Source organism: Anas platyrhynchos, chromosome 1 (assembly GCF_047663525.1).
Source record: "Anas platyrhynchos isolate ZD024472 breed Pekin duck chromosome 1, IASCAAS_PekinDuck_T2T, whole genome shotgun sequence".
In the NCBI taxonomy this organism is placed as follows: Eukaryota; Metazoa; Chordata; class Aves; order Anseriformes; family Anatidae; genus Anas; species Anas platyrhynchos.
The window spans coordinates 49,292,057-49,315,707 of NC_092587.1; the positions used below are offsets into that span (position 1 = coordinate 49,292,057).

The window sequence follows — 23,651 nt, forward strand, 5'->3', positions numbered from 1 at the left end:
TTCTTCTTCAGCTTAGGGGATAGAATTACAAGGCCATGTTCTGCCCTTATTTAATTTCATAAAGCCTGATTGTATAGGTTCAGTGGCACTGTGGTCTAACTGAGAAATTAATGTCACTGATGCCTTGCAGTACAGATAATACACAGCATCATATAAGACAGGTTTATTATTCTATACTTCATAGGCCACAAACTTTGCAAAGACTCATGTTAGGGGTTAGCTCCTTCATTCCCAGAGTGCTTACTAGGAGCACAGCCCAGGAGGAATTTTGAGGTGACTTTTCCTAACTGTTTCCTAACTCCAGTGGAGTTATGTGGGTTCCTGACTATACATGGAACTGGTGTTATGGCCCCTAACAATTAGGTTTATGTTGATAATAAAGCATTGGTTTTCTATCCTGAGGCTTGAGAAAGTGTCAGTTATTCTCAGCAGAAAAAAACTGTATACCATCTAACACTAGCATACTCACTGGTGCAAAAGCATATTTTAATTTACTGGAATACTACAAGTTGAGATTTAGGAGGGATGTCAGCAAGTTATTTATGCTGTCTTGTGACAGTAAGGAATTGTTGATGTCCATGGGAGCAGAGCAAAAATCAGAAATAGTAAAAGCTTTTGGGTCGAGCACAGCCCTAGAGTGTTCAGTCAACAAAGCTCATTGATTGGATTCAGTTCATATTGAAAAAGAACAAATTACTGCTTGATGATGTTTTTCTATTTTGAGAAGAAGAGATGGCTCTATAACCTTTCAGGCTATGTCTAATAGGCCTCAGGGTTGATTCCTGGCCCTGAGACCAAGTCACATGGACTGGCTCATGTCCTTCCCCTTCTATAGCAGATTTGTCTTGAAGAAAACTAGCTACTGCAAGTGAACAAAAAAACAGTGTGGACAATCAGGGCTCCACTGTTCAAGCTTCCTCCCTGACTCTCTGTTTCTTAGCACTGAAGACATAGGCTCAAAGACCATTACAGCCCTCTTTTCCATGATCCTATGAAAGTGATCATTTGTTGTACTTAGTAGCTAAAAGTAGCTGGATAGGCTTGTTAGAATAAATATCCTCTTTCAATGAATATGTGCTAAGGAGAGCGGGGTGGGAAGTGGGGGGTGTCAAGCATTTCATTAAGGGACCTCCATTGTCGGAGATAAAAATAATTCCAAACTTTTGGTTGACAAGATTTTAAGGGTTTTAAGCTCCTCTGTTCTACTGGCTTGGTTCAATACAATGACAAAAATGAAAGAAGGATTTAAAGCAATCTAGGTACAACAATACTTGTTGTCTATATAATAGTCTGGACTCTACCATAGAGTCCAGAAGGACAATCTCAGATCACAAATATAGCTTTTCTTACATGTGAAGGAGTGCAAAATTAGTGTCCCAAAGATACTAAAAAGTGTTTATCAAAAAATGATGATATGGCAACTTACAATATTGATGCCTACATATCTCCCTGGTGTATATCACAAGAGCTACATCCCATATCTGACAACGAGAGTGAAGCCAAATAGTTCAACTGAAAATCATCACCCAAGTTCTTCATAATATTGGCAAAAAGGCATAGTGGAAAAGTAAAAAACACACATGTAAATAATGTACACATTTTCTTTACACAGAAAAACTTTTGTCTACAAATTACAAACAAGATACAATAATTGAGCAATAGAGGAAAGAAACAGAGTCTAGTTGCATAAATGCTGGAGATTTCTTGATTAAGTACTTAATCTCTAGATTAAGCACTGTGGAACATTGGGATCATTTAAAAGAAATAAAGAAGAATGGGAAAGAGAGTACTGGGGAGCTCCCAATACTTATGCATGCCAGATTGATCTTAACAAAAAGAAATAGAAAGAAAATTAAAAACAGTTCATTAAATATAAATTATTTTATGTAGCATTTTTCGCTGCTCTAGAGTTAAATAAACAACCAGGTTTCTGTTCATCTTTTGGAAGATTTACTGTAGAGCATATTGCCTTCTGTAAAGGTAAATATTTGAATTGCTGTACAAAGGCATAGATACACTTTTATTAAATTGTAGATTCAATCCTTCCTCATGCTACAACCCCTTCATTTTGATGTAACTGAACTGCTTGCTTATATGGTATATGAAATCTTAGTACCAGAAGATATCTGAAGTAATTAGACAACATGTTAACACTCTGCCAATTCTCTCCTTACCCACAGACAACCTTGCTTTTTAAACTCACTATCTACAGGGGGCATGCTGCTACTGAGGTCCTTATACCTTTACTTCCAGAGCAGTGTTAATTTGCTTTTTAAAATGGTTCCCCACTTAGCCTGCAAAAAACAAATTCATTGATGATCACTTATTACTCATTGACTATTAACTCATGAGGTATTACTCACGAGAGAATGCTTTTGATCTAATCATCTCCTGTAATTTGATGAACTGAATACAGACACATGCAGTTTCTGAGAGAAATAACACAAGAGCACTTTAATGTTTGCATCAAGGTGTCTGAGACTACACAGACTATGAGGAGTGCTAAGTCAGGCCCCCTGTACAAGACCATGCTTGCTTTAGGTCTCTAATGACAACAGATTATTCTGGTGAATATGGAGCCTATCACGAAGGCAGTCCTTGACTTCTTCCCTGGGAAGGTTTACTCTTTATTGCTATGAGATGAAGACAAAAAGGGGTGAAAGATGTAGTAAAGCTTTTTCATCTATACACATGCATAATTATATGATTTGAAAAGTTGTTAAATTCACCAATTATTCTGAAGTTTTATGAATCTTACTCAGCAAATGAATTGAGAGATCAGAATTAGAAATAATTTTAAAAGCCATATCAAAGGACAAAATGAAGGTTCTCTGTACAGTAAGGTCTTTGAAAACATGTGGGTGTTACACATTTCACCTCTGAATATTTTTTATCTCCTTACAGACCAAAACGTTTTTTATGTATTTGGCAACTAAAGTGATGGGGTTGCAAAATAGCACTGATAATGTACTTTGAGAAGGTCAGTAGAGAAATTTTTTATGAGGAAAGGAGGAAAGAAAGAGAAGGGAGATCTGATAAGACTGCAGTGCATACCAGTGACAACGAGAGCTGCTCTGTATCAAGATGAGAGAGAAATAGCTGCACTGATAAAAAGGAAATATTTGGTCACCATCAGTTTCCCCAGAGCATCTACTAGCACAACAAACCTAATGAGTAAATCCACATCGGCAGTATGAGTCATTTCACTCAATTGCATGAACAGAACTTAAAGACTATGTGCTAGGCACCCCATCCTCTCTTATTTCAAAACTGTAGAGAATATTTTAAAGGAGCTGAAAGGAGTAATTATCTGATTTTGAAACAATACCTAAGGGGTTAATGTTGAGTGGGGTGAATTATAAATTGATGGCAGATAACGCATGGAGAGAGGCTGTTTGACTTTGCATAAGAGCAATGCAACCTTTGCAGAACAAGCTAGGAGATCATCTTGCCTATATTCAGTGTACAGCTTGGCTGCCAAAATGTCTTGTGCAATTGCAACAGTCACTGTGTCTGCAAGACCTTTGCTGGAACCCATATGAAAAACAACCCTTAATTGTAATGACAAGGGGCAGTTTCTCTGGCCAAGGAAAACTTAGTAGACTTTTAACAAAATACAAACTTTACATAAGTGGTTACTCAGATTTAAGCAGAGTAGTCATATAGAACTAAGGTATCTTTTGGTTGATTTATGAGGAAGGCACTAGCAAGATAAACACAATCTGTTTCTTTTTCCCATACTCATTTAACTTGTTTCAGAGCTAGTGTCTGATGGCCTGGTTGAATAAACTGGCAAAACCATCTCCCCAGCACTGTGGACCATAGCTCAACATCTTTCAGAAAGACGGATATGTTGAAAAAGTCCTGGAACAAGAATTGGAGTAGTATGTTTTCATGGCATCCCGAGTCTGGTTTGACCATGCTTGAAAACTACAATGAAGCTTCCATTCTATGTTTGTTTATGTGTTTGCTTGTTTAAGTAAATACAGTATTTAGAGTGACTTGCAAGGAATCTATAAAACTCTAGTATTAAATCATACAGAAAATGTCTCTGAGAAAAGAGCATTTTACTCTGAGGCAGACTGCATGTAACTGAAAGCAGAGAACTTGAGATTGTTCACATTTTTCAGGCATTTGCTGAAGCTTGTTATACCTCATGCAGGATATTTTAAGTAAATGGGTCTTGCACTTAGTGTCTGAGTCATTGTTTTCATATCTTACCTAATATTAACATTACAGGAGCTGGTCTGTGTACAACGTGCAGCCTGCAGCAAACTGTTTTGTCCCAATGGAAGCTGGTCTTTTTGAGCTTTCCAACTATCTTTACACTTCTGCATATTTTTACAATGTCCCACTCCTACCCTTCATTGTTATGAAACTGATTAAAAGTAGAAGCGTCCCGAAAACAAGATGATTGCTTCATTTTGTCTACCAGCAAGAAATCTATGATATAAGATATAAAAAGAGACTTCTGGAGGTCAGGTTTTAAATTTAAGCTGTCTTTTTTTAAGCTTAGTTTGTGATGTGAACACTTTTGTTCTGCTCAGTTGTATACTAACACCCATCCAGACCAGAGTCTTGTGCATGCCTGGGGATCTTCGTTAAATTCATGAAAGTACAAATTTGGCCTGAAATGAACATTTACAAAATTTTGCTAAAGAGATTTGTGTGGAAAATACTAGTTTCACTTTAATAACCCATAAGGCGAGGGCCATAGCCTTTTCTCTAACAGTTTCTTTACTACTGTATAAACTCATTCAGGAACTTAAATTACTTTGAGTGACAATGATTAAAGAACATTGTACAAAAGGCCCATGTGGCACACACTAGCCTTCTATAAAATAATGCAAAAATAATTAGCAGGAAGCAACTGAATACTTAAGAGAATTGTAGAAAATAGATCAGTAAAGTTATGAGGCTAAATTCAACCCTGGTGTAATTCTGCTGTCTTCATTCTTTGTGGAGATTTAGAATAAGCACCTCAGTGCAGTGTGCACACACTGGGAAGTGACACTTTTAAGCTGACCTGCTCTGCCATCACCCACTCCTGAGCTCTGTGCTGAGCTTGATTCTGCTGTCATTTCTGCAAATTTCATTAAGATCAGTTCAGTTTAGGGTGTGCATTCTTCCCCAGTAAAATAAAGAGGTGCTATTGTCCAGTTGTCAGAAAATGGAGAAAATTTTACCAGGGTGTTTTGCAGTCTCATTGGGTTTCTTGGAACCTCTGCTAAGAAACAGCCGTGTGTGCACGTGTTTGTACATGCATATGAAGTCATATATAGACACCAACTGTGAAAGTACTTCCTTCCATCAATTAATTTATTGACTCTAGTGCTCTACTCCATTATATTTGAATATTTGCTCTAGTTTAATAAAACAGACTGAATAGAAACAAAATAGTTTGTTGAAAAAAAAAAAGCTGAATTTAAAACAAATATCTAAAAACTTAAATTCATATTTTTTAGTCAGTCTTGAGGGAGAAGTAACAATTTACTTGTTTTTGCATCATTCTATTAGGACACATTAGGGCTGAATATTGCTCAGAACACCATGGAGTTTGTGATCAAGTTGTGAAATACCCCATTATAAAATGGGTGCTTGACGAACCTGATTTCCTTCTATGACAAAGTGATGTGCTTGGTGGATGAGGGAAAGGCTGTGGATGTGGTCTACCTTGACTTCAGTAAGGCTTTTGACACCATTTCCCACAGCATTCTCCTCAAGAAACTGGCTGCTCTTGGCTTGGACTGGCGCACGCTTCGTTGGGTTAGAAACTGGCTGGATAGCCAGGCCCAAAGAGTCATGGTGAATGGAGTCAAATCCAGTTGGAGGCCGGTCACTAGTGGCATTCCCCAGGGCTCGGTGCTAGGGCTGGTCCTCTTTAATATCTTTATCGATGATCTAGATGAGGGGATCGAGTGCACCCTCAGTAAGTTTGCAGATGACACGAAGTTAGGTGCGTGTGTCGATCTGCTCGAGGGTAGGAAGGCTCTGCAGGAGGATCTGGATAGGCTGCACCGATGGGCTGAGGTCAACTGTATGAAGTTCAACAAGGCCAAGTGCTGGGTCCTGCACCTGGGGCGCAATAACCCCAAGCAGAGCTACAGGCTGGGAGATGAGTGGTTGGAAAGCTGCCAGTCAGAGAAAGACCTGGAAGTATTGGTGGACAGTCGACTGAATATGAGCTGGCAGTGTGCTCAGGTGGCCAAGAAAGCCAACAGCATCCTGGCTTGCATAAGAAGCAGTGTGGCCAGCAGGTCTAGGGAAATGATCGTCCCCCTGTACTTGGCTCTGCTGAGGCTGCACCTCTAGTACTGTGTTCAGTTTTGGGCCCCTCACTAGAAGAGGGACATGGAGGTGCTCAAAAGAGTCCAGAGAAGGGCGATGAAGCTGGTGAAGGGTCTGGAGAACAAGTCCTATGAGGAGTCGCTGAGGGAGCTGGGTTTGTTCAGCCTGGAGAAAAGGAGGCTCAGGGGTGACCTTATTGCTCTTTATAAGTACATTAAAGGAGGCTGTAGCAAGGTAGAGGTTGGTCTATTCTCCCACGTGCCTGGTGACAGGATGAGGGGGAATGGGCTAAAGTTGCGCCAGGGGTGTTTTAGGTTGGATATTAGGATGAACTTCTTTACTGAGAGGGTTGTGAGGCATTGGAATGGGCTGCTCAGGGAAGTGGTGGAGTCACCATCCCTGGAGGTCTTTAAAAGACGTTTAGATGTCGAACTCAGTGATATGGTTTAGTGGAGGACTTGTTAGTGTTAGGTCAGAGGTTGGACTCGATGATCTTGAGGTCTCTTCCAACCTAGACAATTCTGTGTGATTTCTGTGTGAAAAGAGACACAAGAAATGTGATTGAGAGCCTGAGAGGAGGTGAGGGAGATGCCAGGCTATGGGAAAAGTACAAATTGATAGAAATAGAAAGGCAGTAAACCTTTTTTTTTTTTTTTTTTAATAATTGCATTGCAACCCAAGGATTTAATTGAATCAAGTTTTTCTCTGAGTTACCATGCCTGGCAGTTAGCAGTAGTAAGCCACAAGCTTGAATCATCACCAGGGGCTGATGAGAAATAGATCAGCTGCCAGTCCTCCTGACCCTTTTCTATCTGACCTTCCATGATTCAATCCATGCCAATCTTTGAGATTTCTACTGACTATTAATGTCAGTTCATACTTGTTGCTGATAATTGAGTGGAGAAAAAAAAAAACAACAAAGGGGCGGGGGGAGTGGGGGGGAGGAGAATGGCTATGTCAATGCTTTTACCAATTTGAGATTCTCATCCTTGGCTTCCACCCTCATTTCCAGCCTCCACAGCCCCCTGACATCATCCTTCCTGCTCTGCCTCTGCACTTCCAGCCAACCTGTCACCATGCACTGCAGACACCATGGTTCAGCCCCAACCTGGGGCTGGAATATTGAATCATAAAGATATTTTACTTATTTATACATATATTGTGAATAAGTGTAATATGTCCCAAAATGCATCCTAACTAGTATATTCATTATGCATATCAACATCACCCCAAATATTTCCATGTTTGTTTATGAATTTACTTGCAAATCATTATGGTAATGCTTTAGTATTTTTACACATATTTTGAACATGCTGTATACTGTGGATGTGAGAGTACTTTGATGCAGGTAGGTAATTGTGTTTCAAGATTACAAGTACCCTCAGGACACTCTAATTGGGTTTGGCCACATGAATTTTTGGAAGGACAGAGATCCTTCTTTTTTAATCTACTTTATTCAACTCTTCTTTATCCCCTCCCCTACAGAAATCAAAACCAAAAAATTTCCTCTCACACTGTACAAGTACAACCAATAGAACTAGATGAGGAAAAAAATTAAAATAAAAAGGTATGTGTTGCATGTGAAGATCTGTGTATACATGCTTGAGAAGGAAAAAAGGATGTCTTTCACAAGCAGACATAGCTGTGTCTCTGACATTTGATAAGAGAGAGTTCTGTTTGTGTGCTGAATTCTAAAGCCATTTAATGATCAAAGAGCAATCCTGATTTTATCTTCCAGGGCTTCCTCAGTGGTGATAAGATTAATTCTTTTAATGTTATGTTAGACTGCTCTAACCATAAATAGATATGTAAAAATGTAAACATACAAGACTTAAGAAGAAACAAGGAGAATTACTTCTGTGGCAGAGCACATTTAAAATGTATTTAAATTTACATATTTTTTTCTTTCCTTCAATTTAAAATCTTTAGGCTCTTCATTTAAAATGTTTATGGAACTATAAAACTACAAAATTAATGTTTGCATGTATTGAAAGGGTAAGAAGTTCTACCAGCCAAGAGTTTATTATAATGTTTTCTTTTCTTCTTTTCATACCTTGCTTCTCTTTCATTACTAGAATGCCATGCTGATTTCAAGATTTTCTTATGTATCTTCTCTACCCTACTGATAATTCTGTTTTCTGGGTGATAGTTGGAAGTGGGCCCTTCCCTGCAGGACCTCAGCTGGCACTTGCAAAGGTGGCTGTCCCCAGCAGACGTCAGTCTGGAATGTGGCAGGGGATCCCCTTCCACAAGTCAAGAGTGACACCGGAAATGCTCATAGCTATTAATACTGGCTGTATTTTTATGACAAAAATTTGGCAAGTGTAATGCTTTAAGGTCCATTCCTATCCAAAGAGTTATTGTGGATGCTGGCATTAGATCAAGTGAGTGAACTGAAAGTAGCCTTATTCTCTCTCTCTCTTTATGTATATATATATATATATATATACACACACATATATATTCAATAAAATAACTAAGACATTTCCGTAACTTACAAACAAATACAAACAAACAAACAATAAAAAAAAACTTGCTCTGAGAGTCCAATGACATATTAAGACATGAAGCTCAACTCTGATAAATTATATTCCCAAGGAAAATTATTTTCTCATAGTGTATGGTGAGAAGTAGCAAACCTGTATTCTGTGTCTCACTAGGAAAAGTTAAAATCAGTACCCTGTGTAACCTTCCTGCAGGGTTGCATGGTTGGATTATTTAAAAAGTCACTTTAAGTGTATTTTTTTGGAAATAAATTTTACATGTATAAGAATATGTCTGCATAAGTGATGAAGAATTTACAAATGCATTGGTACGTACAGTGTAAGATCTGAAAATCTGGAAATTGGTATGCTAGTCTGCTTTTCAGCAGAGCTATTTCAGCAGCTGCATGAAGTGCCTGTTCTAGAAAGCACAGCAGTTAACTTACATTCTAATGATTCTTGCATTCCTGCCATTTTTTGTCCCCACAGTAGCACATCAAAGAAGCTGGTGGCACTTTGGATGTCAGGGTGAACACAATATTTACTAACTAGAGCTATTCCCAAGGATGTGTAGCTGGAAAGAAGGCAATTATGGGTCTGTCCTATACTTGAATGTGAGACCATGAGGAAATCTGTGTATTGGATGAGATATTAGCCACAGGAATTAAGCAGAAACATTACACCTAATTTCATTGTCACTGCTAATCTAGGAGAACAGGAAAAAGGTGAAAGTAATGCCTGGAGATTATAAGTGACTCTAGGGTTCTCTATTAAAATATGTTGTGTTAACTCTAAATCCTGACTTTAGAGTTAGATAAAAGAGGGGAAAAGGGATATTGGGGAAACTGAAGTACATTGATTTACTTTTGGAAAAGAACTGGCAGGGCTGGAATTGTAGTCAAAATTTTCACATGCCTGTGTGAACAATGGTTTCATTAGCCTGTGCTGCCACTTCATCAGGTACAGCAAATACACTTCATCAGCTAACTCACTGTTAGAAGCCCTAGTATGAGGCTCTGTAAACCTCCTTGTTTTTTATTTTAAAACCAGAGGAACAAGGAGGGAAAGCATTATCAGAAAATATTCAGTTCAGACAAAACTTAAGTTACTGTCAGTTCCTAGACAGCCTAGCTGGGCTATCTGCTTGCCTTTGCTGCAACCCCTCAATGCCCACCATTGCCAACTCTTGCCATCTGTAGCAGGGGGTTTCTCCCTCCTTTTCCTTCTCTTTTCTACCATTTTAGGCACAGGATCAGAAATCTCCACTCCTGGGCAAGGGAACAGGCACTGGAGAGTCAAAACAGAGAGCAACAAACTACTGCAAATGTACAACTCTCTGGCCAAAGGAGCTAGCATAAGATATATAAATGTGCTGTCATGATTTAAAGTTTTCATACACCCTTGGTTTATGAAAGCAGGTGGTATATGAGAGCAGATGCAGGTCTGATGATGACAGTTTAAAAACGAGTTAATAACACTGGTAGAGGATGCAGAGACCACTCAGGCTGATTTTCAGTGAGCATTGAAAAGGGACAAATCAATTTATTAAAAAAAAAAAAAAAACAAACACATTAAGAGATGTCTTAGTTACTGGCTATTAGAAGCAGCATGGAAATATTTGTTGCTAAAAGATAATTGAATCTACTAGAGAAAGACATAACAAGAACTGATGTTTTGAAGCCCACGCTGGATGAATTCAAATAAAAAAAGAGAGAGCACATATTTCCTAACAATGATTACGATGTTAAACAGAGAAGGAAGCTTCCAGGCAAAGCAATAAGTTATCTACCCTGGATATCTTTCTGAAAGGTTAAGTTTTAATCAAGCCCAAATTATTGGCCCTAGTAGAGGTGAAATATAGTGGGTGGTGATATATGCGGAGTTTAATTGTATGACCCTGAGTTTCTGTCTAGCAGTAAAATACACGAATAAAAACTGTGTGAGTCCATGATTACATGAAGTGTTCACAGCACCAATGAATGAATAACTGGGACAGGAACTTGGCTGTGTAACCTTCTGTTTGGGACCTCTAGCTGCCTTTGGGAGACAGACTTGTCTCCGTTCTTGTCTGTGTGTTTTACGTTAAGAAGTCCTGAGGAGAGGAATGCAGGAGACAGATTCTACCTTGTTGTAGGCCCTAGTTGCTAGACCTCACAGACAGGTTCCTTTTTACACACTTTCCAAGTATTTCCCCAAGTTTTGCTTTTCTAGCTGCACAGGGCTCTTCAACATAAAGAAAGGGAAACGTCATTCATGCCCTGGGGTAGTGCATACTGCAGTAATCTCGATGTGTTCTTAAGATAGAACATGAGTCCAACTCCCAAGTTTGGCAAAGCTTCAAACCAAGACTTCTTTTTCCTGAATGACTGTGTTGACCACTACAAAATTATGCAGAAGTGCAGAAGTATATATTGCCATCAGCAGTTGTATTTGTTAAAGATAAATTTGTAGTTGGTTATAATTTCAGATTACGACACCTATGTCCATGGTCCCATTACAATCAGAGGAGATCAAATCAGTACAGTACTACTGGAACTTAGAGACATATTCAGCTAGTTAGTCATTAGAGTTGTAATTGAGTTGCCTGCACATAGGCATCTAAAGCCGTTTAGGATCCTCTGAGCATCTAAAATGTCTGCAGAGTGCTGGTAAGAAAGACCTTTGACATACAGGAGAGTCTCATCTCTTAGAGTGGCAGCTGGAGGCCTGGGAGGATGTTCCAAAATGGTAATAGACCTCTACACTTGGTTAGCTCAGTCCCTCCTTCTGTGTCAAATTTTGGTTTCATTACTCCCACCTATATGGTTAGGTGTCTGCTAAGTATGATGGGAGTTTAGATACCTTGCACACATGCAGACACCCACATTTAAGAGTCTTAATGTGAAGCTGACACCTACGCAGGCTAATCGTAACTCTGGTGCTCTGTGTGATCACCTAAGTTTAAGCCTATCTACATTGTACCTCCTCATGAATCACAGATCTTACCTAAATACGAGACTGAGTGCCAGACTCATCATGTGTAGGTAATTACACCCAAGCAGCTAAATCTTAGGGTCCCAAGAGCTCCAAGGCTAAGCCTGGTCTTCCCCTATGAGTTGTAAACATGACTGATGTAAAACAGTGCCAGAAGCAAGACTTTCCAGATATGTTATTTAGGATAAATATGCCTAACCTGTGCTTCAGTCCCAGCTTGGATGTTCTGAATTTGCACCTAAATGCCTTATTTATCAATTCAATGTTACATCAAATTTATGTTTGCTTTAGCTTAGATAGAAATATAAGTACAATAGAGAAGAAAATATTTAAACCATCATTTCTGCTGTGAAGAAATCCATTCCTAACTTTAATAAGGAAAAGAAATTTTTAAAAGCCTGTTAGGTGAAGCAAAGGTTCTTAATCACCGTCCTATTCTTAAAAATGGTTAAAAGTATCTCTAATGAGATCTACTTCTGGATGGCTGTAGAAGTTAGAGTCTTTGTCAGCACATGATACTAAGGTGAAGGAAAAGAATTGAAAGTTTATAACAAAAGTTTTCACTTCAGTCAAGGAAAGATCACTGAGGCAGATAAACTGTGTAATGAACCATTACTGACACTAACTTCCTCACAACAATAAAAACAGAAAAGTCTGGGTCTTCCACTGAGGATGGTTTTATTTGATATAATACCTACTACACAGTGACTGATGGGATGAGTAGAGAAAGCAATTATCACAGAGCCAGCTGGGAAGAGAGTTAGCAGTAAGAAAGGGAAAAATACAACCAACCAAACAAACAAAAACCCACCAAACTAACAACAATGGCCACCATTTTAAGCCAGAAAATCCACATTTCTTACGTCTTGTTATTTTATTCCTTTCTTTTCTGCCTGCACTGGCACGGATGATCCTGCTCTGCTAATATGCTATCTACAATGTGTATCCCAGTCCTATTTCTTTTACCAACATTCTCCAGACATCTTTAAAAGACACTGAAGCACAGCATTCTTTAAAAAACATGTAACAAAAGTAGAATTGTTTGCTCCACATTACAATATGGAAGACGAACCCTTGGTCTGCTGCCTTGACCCTATTGCCATGGGTGCCCAGGGCATGCTGTCACTGGGTAACTGTGTACCGGCGGGTGTGCCTCCCACATCACCCTATTCTCTCAGAGCTGCGAGGCCTGCCCTGGAGGCGTGGATAACAAAGGACGATCTATGCCCACTTTGGCTTCCTCCCTGCTATGCTCCTCCAATCAGGACAGTTTTGCTGGGGCTTTGCCAGGTTTGTATTAGGTGAGGAATGCAGAAGGAACTGCATTCTTTCTTATCTGTGATGATATTCTTACCTCTTGCCAGGAAAAACATCTTCCCAGGGAGGCAAGGGCTCAGCCTCAGGAGTGGATACTGTTAAGCAGTTTTCTGCTCTCATACATCCCATGTCTGGAGGGGTTCCTCCTTTTCTTTCTGGGGTGTTTGTGGGAGAAGTACCTGCCAGGCAATGTCCCTTCTTACTTCCATGATGTGGTTGTGAGAAAGGTATATCAGAGTACTACAGTAGAGAGCTGGACAACGTGCTCTTTATTTCTGGAACAATGCAGCCTTTTTCTGAGTTGAACAAACACTTTACCCAGCAACACTATCTTTGGCAGTACTACGGTGTTCCCAGCTTCTGTGACCTAAGTATGTAGATTAAGTTTCTCATCTGATTAATCACTCCAGTGGCCCTCAACCTGTGTGTCTCCGAAGAATAAAATATCATCCCTTACTGCAGTCACTGATAATCTTTGATGCTGTAAAGTTTTTGAGAGTTTTGATTAAATCCTTTTTTTTGCTGGGTTCTCCCTTCCCAGTCACTGCTGAACCACTTATTTTAATCTGTTTGATTTTGACAGTCTCACTGCTGCAGATCTCAGCATCCAAACCAAGCTTGCTGTGCTTCAGAACTGTCTCCTCTGGCTTTCATTTGTTGCAGTTCACCCTCTCACTGTCCTACCAACTAGCCTGGAATTACCTCACCCATTGCCCTCTCTTGGTTTTGGGCTGACAATTGTTCTCTCCAATGACACAGTTGCTACAGTACAATTGATTTGGTCCACCTATGTTTTATGCTTTCCATCATGAGTGAACAGAGAATGTCTGTTAGATATTTTCATCAGACGTGGCTCAGCCTGGTGGGAACTCTGCAAAGCAGTACCTGCCTGTCCTGAAATAGTGACTCTGCTTTAAAAAGTCAGAAGAGAAAATATTGTTTAAGATTCATATAACAGCAAGGAATGATTTAACCATTAGATATCAAAGAAGAAATTAGCTCACTGAAAAACAGGGCTTGAGCAGAAGAACAAGCTTTCAGTAATCTTCAGGAAACTAGCTGTTCCAAGCTTTCTGTGTGTTCTGATTTTCATGTTTCAGCAAATTGTCCCTGGATAGGCAGCTTCTACTCTGTTGGTAACCTTAAACCTGAAGTCATTTGCTTATAACACTTGAGAGCTGGAAAGTGTTAGGGGTGCCAGGTATGAAACACCCCTTGTAAGCATTTCTCCTTCCTACAAACGTGTAAGGAATTTTTTCAGACTCCTGCTCCCTCCTGCATCTTTAATCTTAAAGTGGAGCCCACTCACTCCCCCTTCTCCCAGCAACAGAGGTAACACCAGGTCTCCTTTTCAATATTCATGGAGGCAGCTCTAGAGAAGGTGTGCCCCAGGCAGGGCTGCAGAGAGAAGCTACTTTTCCATTTCTTGGCTAGGGCTAAGTGGCAGAGGTCAAAGCAGTGCCATTAATCACATTGACATGTGATGGATGGTGATATTCACTCCTTCCAGTGATTACTGTTGCGTTTCCCTCCTTATATCAAATCAAGAGCAGCCAAAACATAATGTTATCCAGTAATTTATTTAGAGCTTCAAGCTAATTCACCCTATTAATAAAGCACATTGGTTGACACAATGGGGATGAGGCCATGGTAAATAAAAGGAGACTGCCGAAGATGAATGGATAGGACTAGTCCCACTGGATATCTATCAGCAATTCTCTTCTTGAACCTTGCTTACCACCTCATCACAGGGTGCCTTCCTCCTCCCAGGAGATTTCCTTCCAGGGCAGCCTGTGTGCTGCTGCAGTGAATCCCCATTTCAAGCCTGCTGCTCTGGTCTTTCTTAGTGCCACTGGTGGGGTGGGCAGTGGTACTTCTGCCACTATAAATGGGCAGTCAGGAGCCTTCCCAAGTTCTTAGCAAACACAGATATTGCATGCGCCTATGTTCTGTTTCAGCATCTTCTGTTTCTCCTGCAGGACGGGGAAAAAAGGCTGGCTCTGACATACAGCAGTGGGATGAAAGGAACAAGTGTGGAATCTCCCATTCGTTTCATGGCATATGACATTTATTTCATTATTCTACTCTTTGGCTAAAGCAGTCCGTTGTAAAAACAAACATTGAGGCTTTGAGAGAGCCTGCCCCCAGCTGCAGCGGGGTGCTCGGTGGCACCCTCTCGGCATGCTGTACTGGATCCAGGAAAGAAATGGCTGCTGTGGGAAGCCTTATCTGGGAAGTGATGTTTCTTAGCGTGACTATAAAGAGGAACTTGTGCAAACCGGAAGACACGGGCTCTCTCCCCACCATCCCGCCACTTGCTGAAGAGGCTGTGTGAAAGTGATCCTTATCTGCAACCTGGCAACTGCCTGTAGAGCTTTGTAAACCCCACAGCCCGCTGGCTTGTAGATATTGCAGCAGGCCTTTACTCTGAGTAAGGCATTGGCCAGTCCCAAAAGTGTTTTGCCTAATGTTACTTTGAACCAATCTTACTATGTGACAAAATTGAGTAGAAAATTGCATGCTTGCTTAAAAATGTATATTTTGAAGAATGGAGCAATACTTCAGAAAGAACCTCCATTAGCAGCAGTTCTTTCTGGTCACATTCTGTCATAAAACTGTCATTAGAAACTGGCAAGAGAACATGAGGGAGGAGGTCACTGGTAGATAGATAATATCAAAGCTGACTAGCTTATCTGCCTTGAAATATATCCTGTAGTTGTACTAAAATGTTATACAATCCATTGGTTTTTAGTAACCAAAACAGTCCTCTCCCCATCAAATTTATCTGGCAGAAAAGCAGAAATAGTTGCTAGCTGCTCTGCCAAAATGCTAATTACTCCCTAGGGAATCATCCAGTTATGCACAAACATGTGTCTGTTTATGTCTTCTGCATAATGCATATAACTTAACTAGCGCATTTCTTTTTCTTGCACAAGAGGGTTGTGTATATGAGTTAATATTATTTCAATTGCACTTCCAGAACTTGCAGAAGAAAGAAACAAATGAGTGTTCATTACACAAATGCACAGAAGTCGGCCATGGATTTCAAATTACAAATAAAAAAATATATATATATATAAAAATGATCCCTTCTCTGTATAACAGCCACATATATATTCCTGTCTTTTAACGATTTTCAGGTTCTTGGGGGACTGCAATGTGAGTCCAACATGGCTCACTACCAGCTCAGGAAACAGGCAGAATGGATGATGAAGTGAAGAGATGCTCATCTTTCACTCCTCGCTAAAGGTAATTTGAGGGAACCAGAGTTTCTGTGTGGGAGAGTATGTGATGCAAGAACAATCTAAAAATATTCCTTCTTGCTTCCATAGCAACTCCCATGCCAGCATCTCTTTGAATTCATTAATTCATTCTTTCAGCCCTCCTTGTGAGCTTTGTCCAGTTTGCAGAGGTGTAAAGTGATGTTTATAGATGTGTGCCTGCAGTCTGTTCTGGCAGCAGGGTACATCCTCTTCCCTGCTGGCAGCCACACTTGCTCAGGGAAGGGTGATGGCCTTATCCTTACATGCAGAGCCAAAGAACAGCAATTACCATCTGCAAAGTGCTTTATCCTTTACACTCTGGCTCACGCTCCAGTTGACCTCAAAACATCAGAAATCAGGCCCTGGTAGCCCTAACCTCATGCTTCAGTGTTCTAGAAGAAGTCTCACTCACGTTATCTCTATTTCTTCTGTGACATAGTAGTTCAGTTCTGAAATTTATGCTTGCAAATGTTTGCTTCAGTACAGCACCCTCACTTAGATCCTCTTGAAGGGAAGGAGACAGGAAAGGGATGCAAGGCTATCTGAACAGACTTTGTTGTTGTTGTTGTTTAAATGGTCTTGAAGGGAAATGGTTTGAGTTATTCACTGGCCAGTGGGTAGGACTGGGCTCTGTGCGAGTCTGCTCCTCATCATGCCTCCAGTTCCTTGCAGCTGTGTCTTTCTGCCTTGTGTCTGATGGCAGCAGTGATACCATAGAGCTCTTTCTTTGTAAGTTAGTAACAGGGTGTTAACTGAAAAGTGTTGTATAAAGAAAGACTTTATTGCTTTCTAAATTACTTTTTTTTTCCAGAAAAAAAAAAAAAAAAGATATTATTTTAGAACTTGTGTTGGTATTCCTGGAAAATAATCAAGCATTAATACTGATCTTATCCCTGATAGGATACCCATAAAACTTCTGTGTTTACAGGTAAACAGTCATAAACAATGTTGTGGGAGGAATTAGTCACATTACCATGCTTCTCTGGGATATGAAGACAGCCACATCCATCTATTCTAAGGACAAGCCACAGTGGAATTGTGCCTTAGGCTTGATATGGATTTGTGCAAGGAGCAATTATTCTGCAAGGTGATAACCATGAGGTTAAACCCAGCCTGTTGGCAGAGATGATGGTGGGAAGGTGTTGCAAGCAAAATCTCCACAGAAGCCAATGCAAGTAGCTCTGAGACGAGGGCCCAACAGGGTTCACAGGCCTCCTTGCAACAGATGTGACCGAAAAAATATCCTCCATGGACATGTGTGAGCGCATATCTGAAGCTGGTCCCTGGAAACAGGAGGAACTTCTTCCAGCATCTCACAGACCAGACCCAGCGCCGCTCATTTATAATCCAAGAGTTTTTACATGCTTCTGTAGTGCTTTGAACTTTCTCTCAGAGCCCTGTCCAAAATATTCCACTTCCTCAATTCAACAGTTTCTCTTAGACCCAAGATTTTTATATCCTCCTTTGTCAAAAGAACAGAGATTCAGCTGGTGTGGCCAAATGTCTGATGGAGGGTCCTTTCTGTTCTTCTTTCTTTGTCTTCTGTCACCCTTGGACTAGATTAAGAAATTCTTTTTTATCCTTTTAAACTTTTGTCTTTCATTCTTTTTAAATGACCCAAGAAATTCATTAAAATCAAAAGCAAGCATAGATGTGCAAGTCGATATCATTTCAAACTTTAATGTTATAAAACAGAATGACAGCAAACCGCTCCAGAAGATGCCATTTTAACTAATTCAAAACACAGCTGCTCTGCCATCTAGTGTTATTGAATAATGCATGCCTGAAACCCAACTTCCATGATCAAGGCTGAAACACCTCTGCAATGTGCTTTTCTTTCTAGCAGGTCTTTAAGGTCTGGTATGTGCCTGTCAGTGGGTGATAGGGAGTAGTATAAGTCAAGATTAGACTCCATTTGGAATCTTTCCCATGGCAATTCAGTGAATATACATTACCCCTGACATAAAAGAACTATTATTTACCTGGTAATGCAAGCTGCAAAGCTAGGCACATCAGAAGAACTACTAAGATTCTCCAAATATTAGTTCCCATTTGTTCTGTGGGGACCGTGTAACAGATTCTTTATTTTACACAGGAGTGTTTCGATATTGCCAGGTAAATTCAGTCTTTCAAGTCTATCATTCAGGATGCTTGTTTTGCCATGGGTATTTTCTGCTTCATAATGAGCACTTGGCTACAGAAGCTAAATATTGCCTAAATTAGACCATAGAGGTCTGAACACTAGTGGTCTCCAGTAGATGTAGGGGACAGACTGGAATCTGTGATTCTGTTTTATTGTTTTTGTGTTTCCCTTTCTTTGTTTTGTTTTTAATTCTTCCTTTGTGTGTTTGATATCCTTCCAGAAATGAACATCCTGTCATCAAGCTCAGGGAACAGTTTTGTTTCTTTATTACTAGTACTAGTTCTACTACTACTACTACTACTACTACTACTACTATTATTATTATTATTATTATTATTATTATTAATTATTATTAATGTTAAAAGTACATAAAATAGTAATATATTTTTCTATTTTAATGCCATATATAGATAGGTACATAGGTACTTAGAAATAATTTAGATTTTTTTTTTTTTTTCCAGGACCAAATGCTACTCTTTCCAGGGAATCAAATACATGGTAAAGAGGAGTTATTCACTTATTCTGCATGTTTCTTACCAAAGAAAATCTCCTTAGTTAGAAGTAGCACCAATAAATCTTTCGAAATTGTATAATTTGCCAGAATAACTCCAAATTTGGATCAGTGCTCACAACTTCAATTGACAACAGATGTTTGGCTCCTATTAAAGGATTTAAATCTTAACTATGACTTTACACATCTCCTTCTGAAATGTCACAGCTCTTTGTTCTCATATCTAGAAGCCATGCCAGAGCAAACCAATACAGTCAGTAACAGAGCTGAGAGAAAACACACAAAGTACAAGGTACAACTTTCCAGGAACTATACCAAAGTAGTTTGGAAAAACTCAAATTTAAGGCTACTAAATCTGTAATATAAATACTGCAGTGCAACAACGGTCTGCTTATTTTAATAGGTGTTGAGAAGTCTGCCTTAAATCTCCTTCTTTTTCAGGCCAGCCCATCAGAGTGCTACTTTATGGAGACTGAAGTGCAATGAGGCATATCTCAGCTACTCTAATTGAAAGATTTTCTTGGATTTTTGAAATGAATACTTAGCCCAAATAAATATTCATCCTAAAACAGGGAGAAAGAAAGGAGTCTTTTTAGGGCTGTAGAAACTGGTTTTATTTTATCTAATATCTCTAAAAGGGACATTTCTTCTTATGGCTTGTCTTGTTGACAAGACTTCTAAATACATTGTTCCCAATTCATCCTAGTCTGAAGTGCTGTAAAGGTCTCTGGAGCCTCCTGAGGTGGCCCTGCTGAACAAGCAGATCCTTATTGTGATGTAGGTGATATGAAGAACTCCGGGTGTTCCCCTTCCTGCCAAAGTTGATCAAAAAACAACTAGGCTTTCAAGCGTCAAATGGCAGACAGTAATCAGGAAGCTTGTTGAGTAGGTGCAGTTTTCTTTGATATGCTCTAGGTCTCAAAATAAATAAATGACCCCCTCCTTTCATCAAAACTGAGTCATGTTTTGTTTTTATCACAATGGCCCCAGCTGTTACAAATAGCTAGCACTAATAATCTGTGGTTTAGACTGATTAGCATCCTATATCCCTTCATTCTTCATTTCTAAAATGGAATTTTAATCAGATTGTAATTCCTTGAAATCTCCACCTCAGTGAGTACTTCCCTAGCCATTAATCAATTGAATTTTGCCCTCTATTAAGCTGCTTAAATCCACTTCACATTACTGATTGATAACTTCCATTGCTTCTAGCACATTGCTGACATGCTGTTTTTTTTTTTTTTTTTTTTTTTGTTTTTGTTTTTTTTTCCAACATCAGGGCCATGACACTATTATAAGACTGAGAAAAAGAGCAGACGTTTTCATTGCCACTGTTGTGGCTTTTCAGCTTTCCCATTTTAAATCCCTGTTTTCTTCAGGGATTTGAAAGTGGGTCATAAATTCATTCCAAAGTGAAATCACTTTCATTGGCCTAATCATGCAAGTACTCAATGTCTCTTCTGGGAGGCCAGACTCTTAGTGTGGAAGTAGCTTAACCCCTTTTGCTCATTCCCCCTGCATTCATATTTTCTGGCCTCTATGATTTTTCTCTTCTCTTTCCTCTTTTATTTGTTTGTTTGTTTTTGTTGTTACTGTGTGGAAGCACACATTTGTTTGTAATAAGGAAGTCTGTGAGTTGTGACTCTTCAGTGCAGAAGGACAATAACAGTTGTTTTAGCTAAGAAGACAAATGAAGTTATTTGACTTGAGGTCAAATGCTTACTGTATTAATACTTTGCAAAAAGGTTCACTGGAAATGTGAAAAAGCTGCATTAGCACCTCTGTCATAAACAGCTGTTATGATTTGTTACGTCAACAGCATGCAACCCAAGGGAACAATTCTGCACTCCTAAACCAAGGGAATTTAGGTCTCTGTGACTAGGCCACATATCTGGCAATAAATGAGAAAGCATAAAACTTACATCTCAGGGCTGAGTTTATTTGGGTTGATTAAGAGTTCATGACTGAGGGCCTGATTCAGACATGTCCTGTTTCTTTTATATTCATTTTCCCTGAAGTAAAGTGGATGTTTTACATGCTAATTTACAGCAGTGCATGTGTTGTGCTTCAGTTTTAAACTGGTGATATTCTCCAGCTATGACATACCCATGCACTTAAGTAATTATCTGAAAGGCAGAGCCATGGACTGTGGTAATATTTACAGTGTGGAAATTGGCCACCAGGAGAGACCAGAAAAGGATAAATCCTCAGAGCACCAAGCTAGCACAGGGAGAAAATCACCTTGAAAGAGCAAGCTGAGTTCTCCTCAGGTCTTGATAATGACGTAAAAAGAGAAAAACAAAACCCACAAAACCAAGCATTCTCATTATGCTTACTACTGCTAAACCTAATTAACTCTCAGTATGTGCCAGACATAGCAGACCTGATTAAAGTCTCCTGTTCTGGTGTTAAAATATAATCCAAGACCTTTAAGCTTTTATTCAGATGCTTATGATTTCACTAGAGCACCTGCTGTACAGCATATGCCAATTAGAATTTTTGAATGAAAATGGTCAACATTGCCCATTTATAGGGCAGGAAATAAAGAAGGAAGGACATTTTACCATTAGCAGACTGCCAATGGCAGTGGAGTACTGCTGTTGTTTGCAAGTGCTAGAGTATGTCTTAGCCACCACTACCGGAGCTTAGCTTCACCTTTGTTTCACGTCTACCTTATTGAAATTATGTTCCTTACCTTGCTATGTGTTGCTCAGGCTGGTGGAAAATTGCTGTTTTTGTCTAAAAGTATATTCTGGTTCCAACCGAGCACGATTTTTGTTGCTGCAGTGGAGTTCTTCCAAGTTCACAGCAAATTTTTTTAAGTCCATAATTTTTTCGGAGACATTGCACTTTTCACCAGAACAGACTCAGAACAACTGTGATGACCTTGGTGGTATCATAGATTGTTTTTGTTTGTTTGTTTGTTTGTTTGTTTTTGACAGGAGAACTAGGGACACAAGTCTGTGTGTAGTAGGAAGCAACTGAATTTTAAGTTCATCAAGGACTTCAATATAGCGCATAAGCTGGATTTGATTTTAGTTCATTCTCTCAAAGACTTTAATGTTGCAAAGCAAATGGGCAGTTTGCCTGCTTTCATTTTGAGTCAGTTCTATACATTCTGGTAGGTTCCTAGCTTAGTTATTTAAAAAAGACACACAGTTCTCTTTGATACTTTGTTGTTAAACCTCATGAAGTCTCTCAGAGTGTGATTATAGACATTTACCTAACATAGTCTTTTGATAGATAGCACAAGTCCTCTTTTTTTTTTTTTTTTTTTTCCCAGAGAAGTCCTCTCCGTTTCTACTGGCATTCTAGCCTCCCATGAAACACTGAGCAAGGAGGTGAAGAATCAGAGGTCCCACGTACAGCCTTCTAAATCAATAGAAATAATCCCAGAGGAATTTTGAAAGAGAGCTTTAATTACTTAACAGTGACCCTGAAAAATAATCTGTCCAGGCTAGCTGCTCAATGGGACAGCTAATCACCTGATGATTTGTTATGCTTCTCAAAGAGGCAACAAAATACCTGGATATATTTGTTATTGTCAAGAATAATTTTTAAAGTATTAATTTGGGTTATGACTTAGAAGCTTTTTGGGACAGTGCAGGTGTCAGGATTTTTTATAACATACAATTCCTACATCTGGTGGTTTCTGAAGAAATTCAGTATGATTTTTCATTCAGCACTGTTAATATTTCAGATTGACACTGTAGTAGAAAAATACAGAAACATATTTTTCTTGTCTGTTAGGTTATACTATCTGAAATGTATTCCAAAGGCTACTAGAAGCATTGGATTGGTGAAAACTTCAAAATTTTCTAAAAAGAAATCATGCTGTACTACATCTTGACCTTAGTCCAGCCTTTCTGAGCCGGAAGTATACTTTAAAGGAGTGAGTTTTCTTGCTTTTCTTAGTCAGTCACTAACATACAAGTATTTGTATGTTTGAAAAGCTGATCTAGTTAATACAGTGATAACTAAGCGATGTTATAGTATTTTCGCCCTTCCAAATATCCAAAGTTCATAAAAAATCACCTTATCTTTTCCTGCTTTTTTATTTTATTTTTATTTTTTTATTTTTAATTTACTACAGAGATTTTGACCCTTTGTCATTTGCATCTTTGGAATTATTTTTCCTGCAACTGTGAAAGACAAACAATGTAAAAAGAAAAGTCTATGATTTTATAATTATAGATTTTGCAAAGCTATTAATTAAAGCAGGTTTTAATTTCCATTCTGTCTTTGAGTTGTGAAATTATTGTTACAATTTCTTTCTTCAGAAGTTAAAAAAAAAAAATCTCCACAAAGATTTATAGGATAACCTTTCTTTTAGTCACTAATTTTTGCTTATGTATTTGCCTTTCTTTCTGCCCATTGCTCATTCTGTGCCTGTTTGCCTTTATCTGTTGCTTCCTTTTCTGTGTTTGCCATTTTCTGTCCTTCCTATTTTCTCAATGTTTGCCTTTCTCATGCATGTTTTTAATGTACCTTTGCTTTTCTTAAAGCTTTCTCTGTGTTCATATTCTCTGAAGGTGCAGGGTTATGTTTAGCAATCAGTAATTCAGTGACTGAGTCACTGATCGCACTGAATTAATGCATCCCTGGTATCCTCCTGTCACCTTTCTCAGCCTGCTTCTTTCTGACACTCTGAAGATTTGTTGAACTACTGTGTC

At 39.1% G+C, this 23,651-nt stretch overlaps 1 long non-coding RNA gene across 2 annotated transcripts in view; it reads left to right on the forward strand.

Annotated features, from left to right (window-relative positions):
* LOC106018809 (uncharacterized) overlaps positions 1 to 23,651 on the forward strand; it is a 30,609-nt gene that overhangs the window by 1,241 nt on the left and 5,717 nt on the right. Inside the window, exons 2-4 of one of the 2 annotated variants that reach the window (XR_003495506.3) lie at positions 16,202 to 16,310; positions 18,929 to 18,965; positions 19,420 to 21,391. This is a non-coding gene — a long non-coding RNA (uncharacterized lncRNA). Of the gene's footprint in view, positions 1 to 16,201; positions 16,311 to 18,928; positions 18,966 to 19,419; positions 21,392 to 23,651 lie in introns of those variants that run through there. The other variant, XR_005262577.2, reaches the window with a different exon arrangement.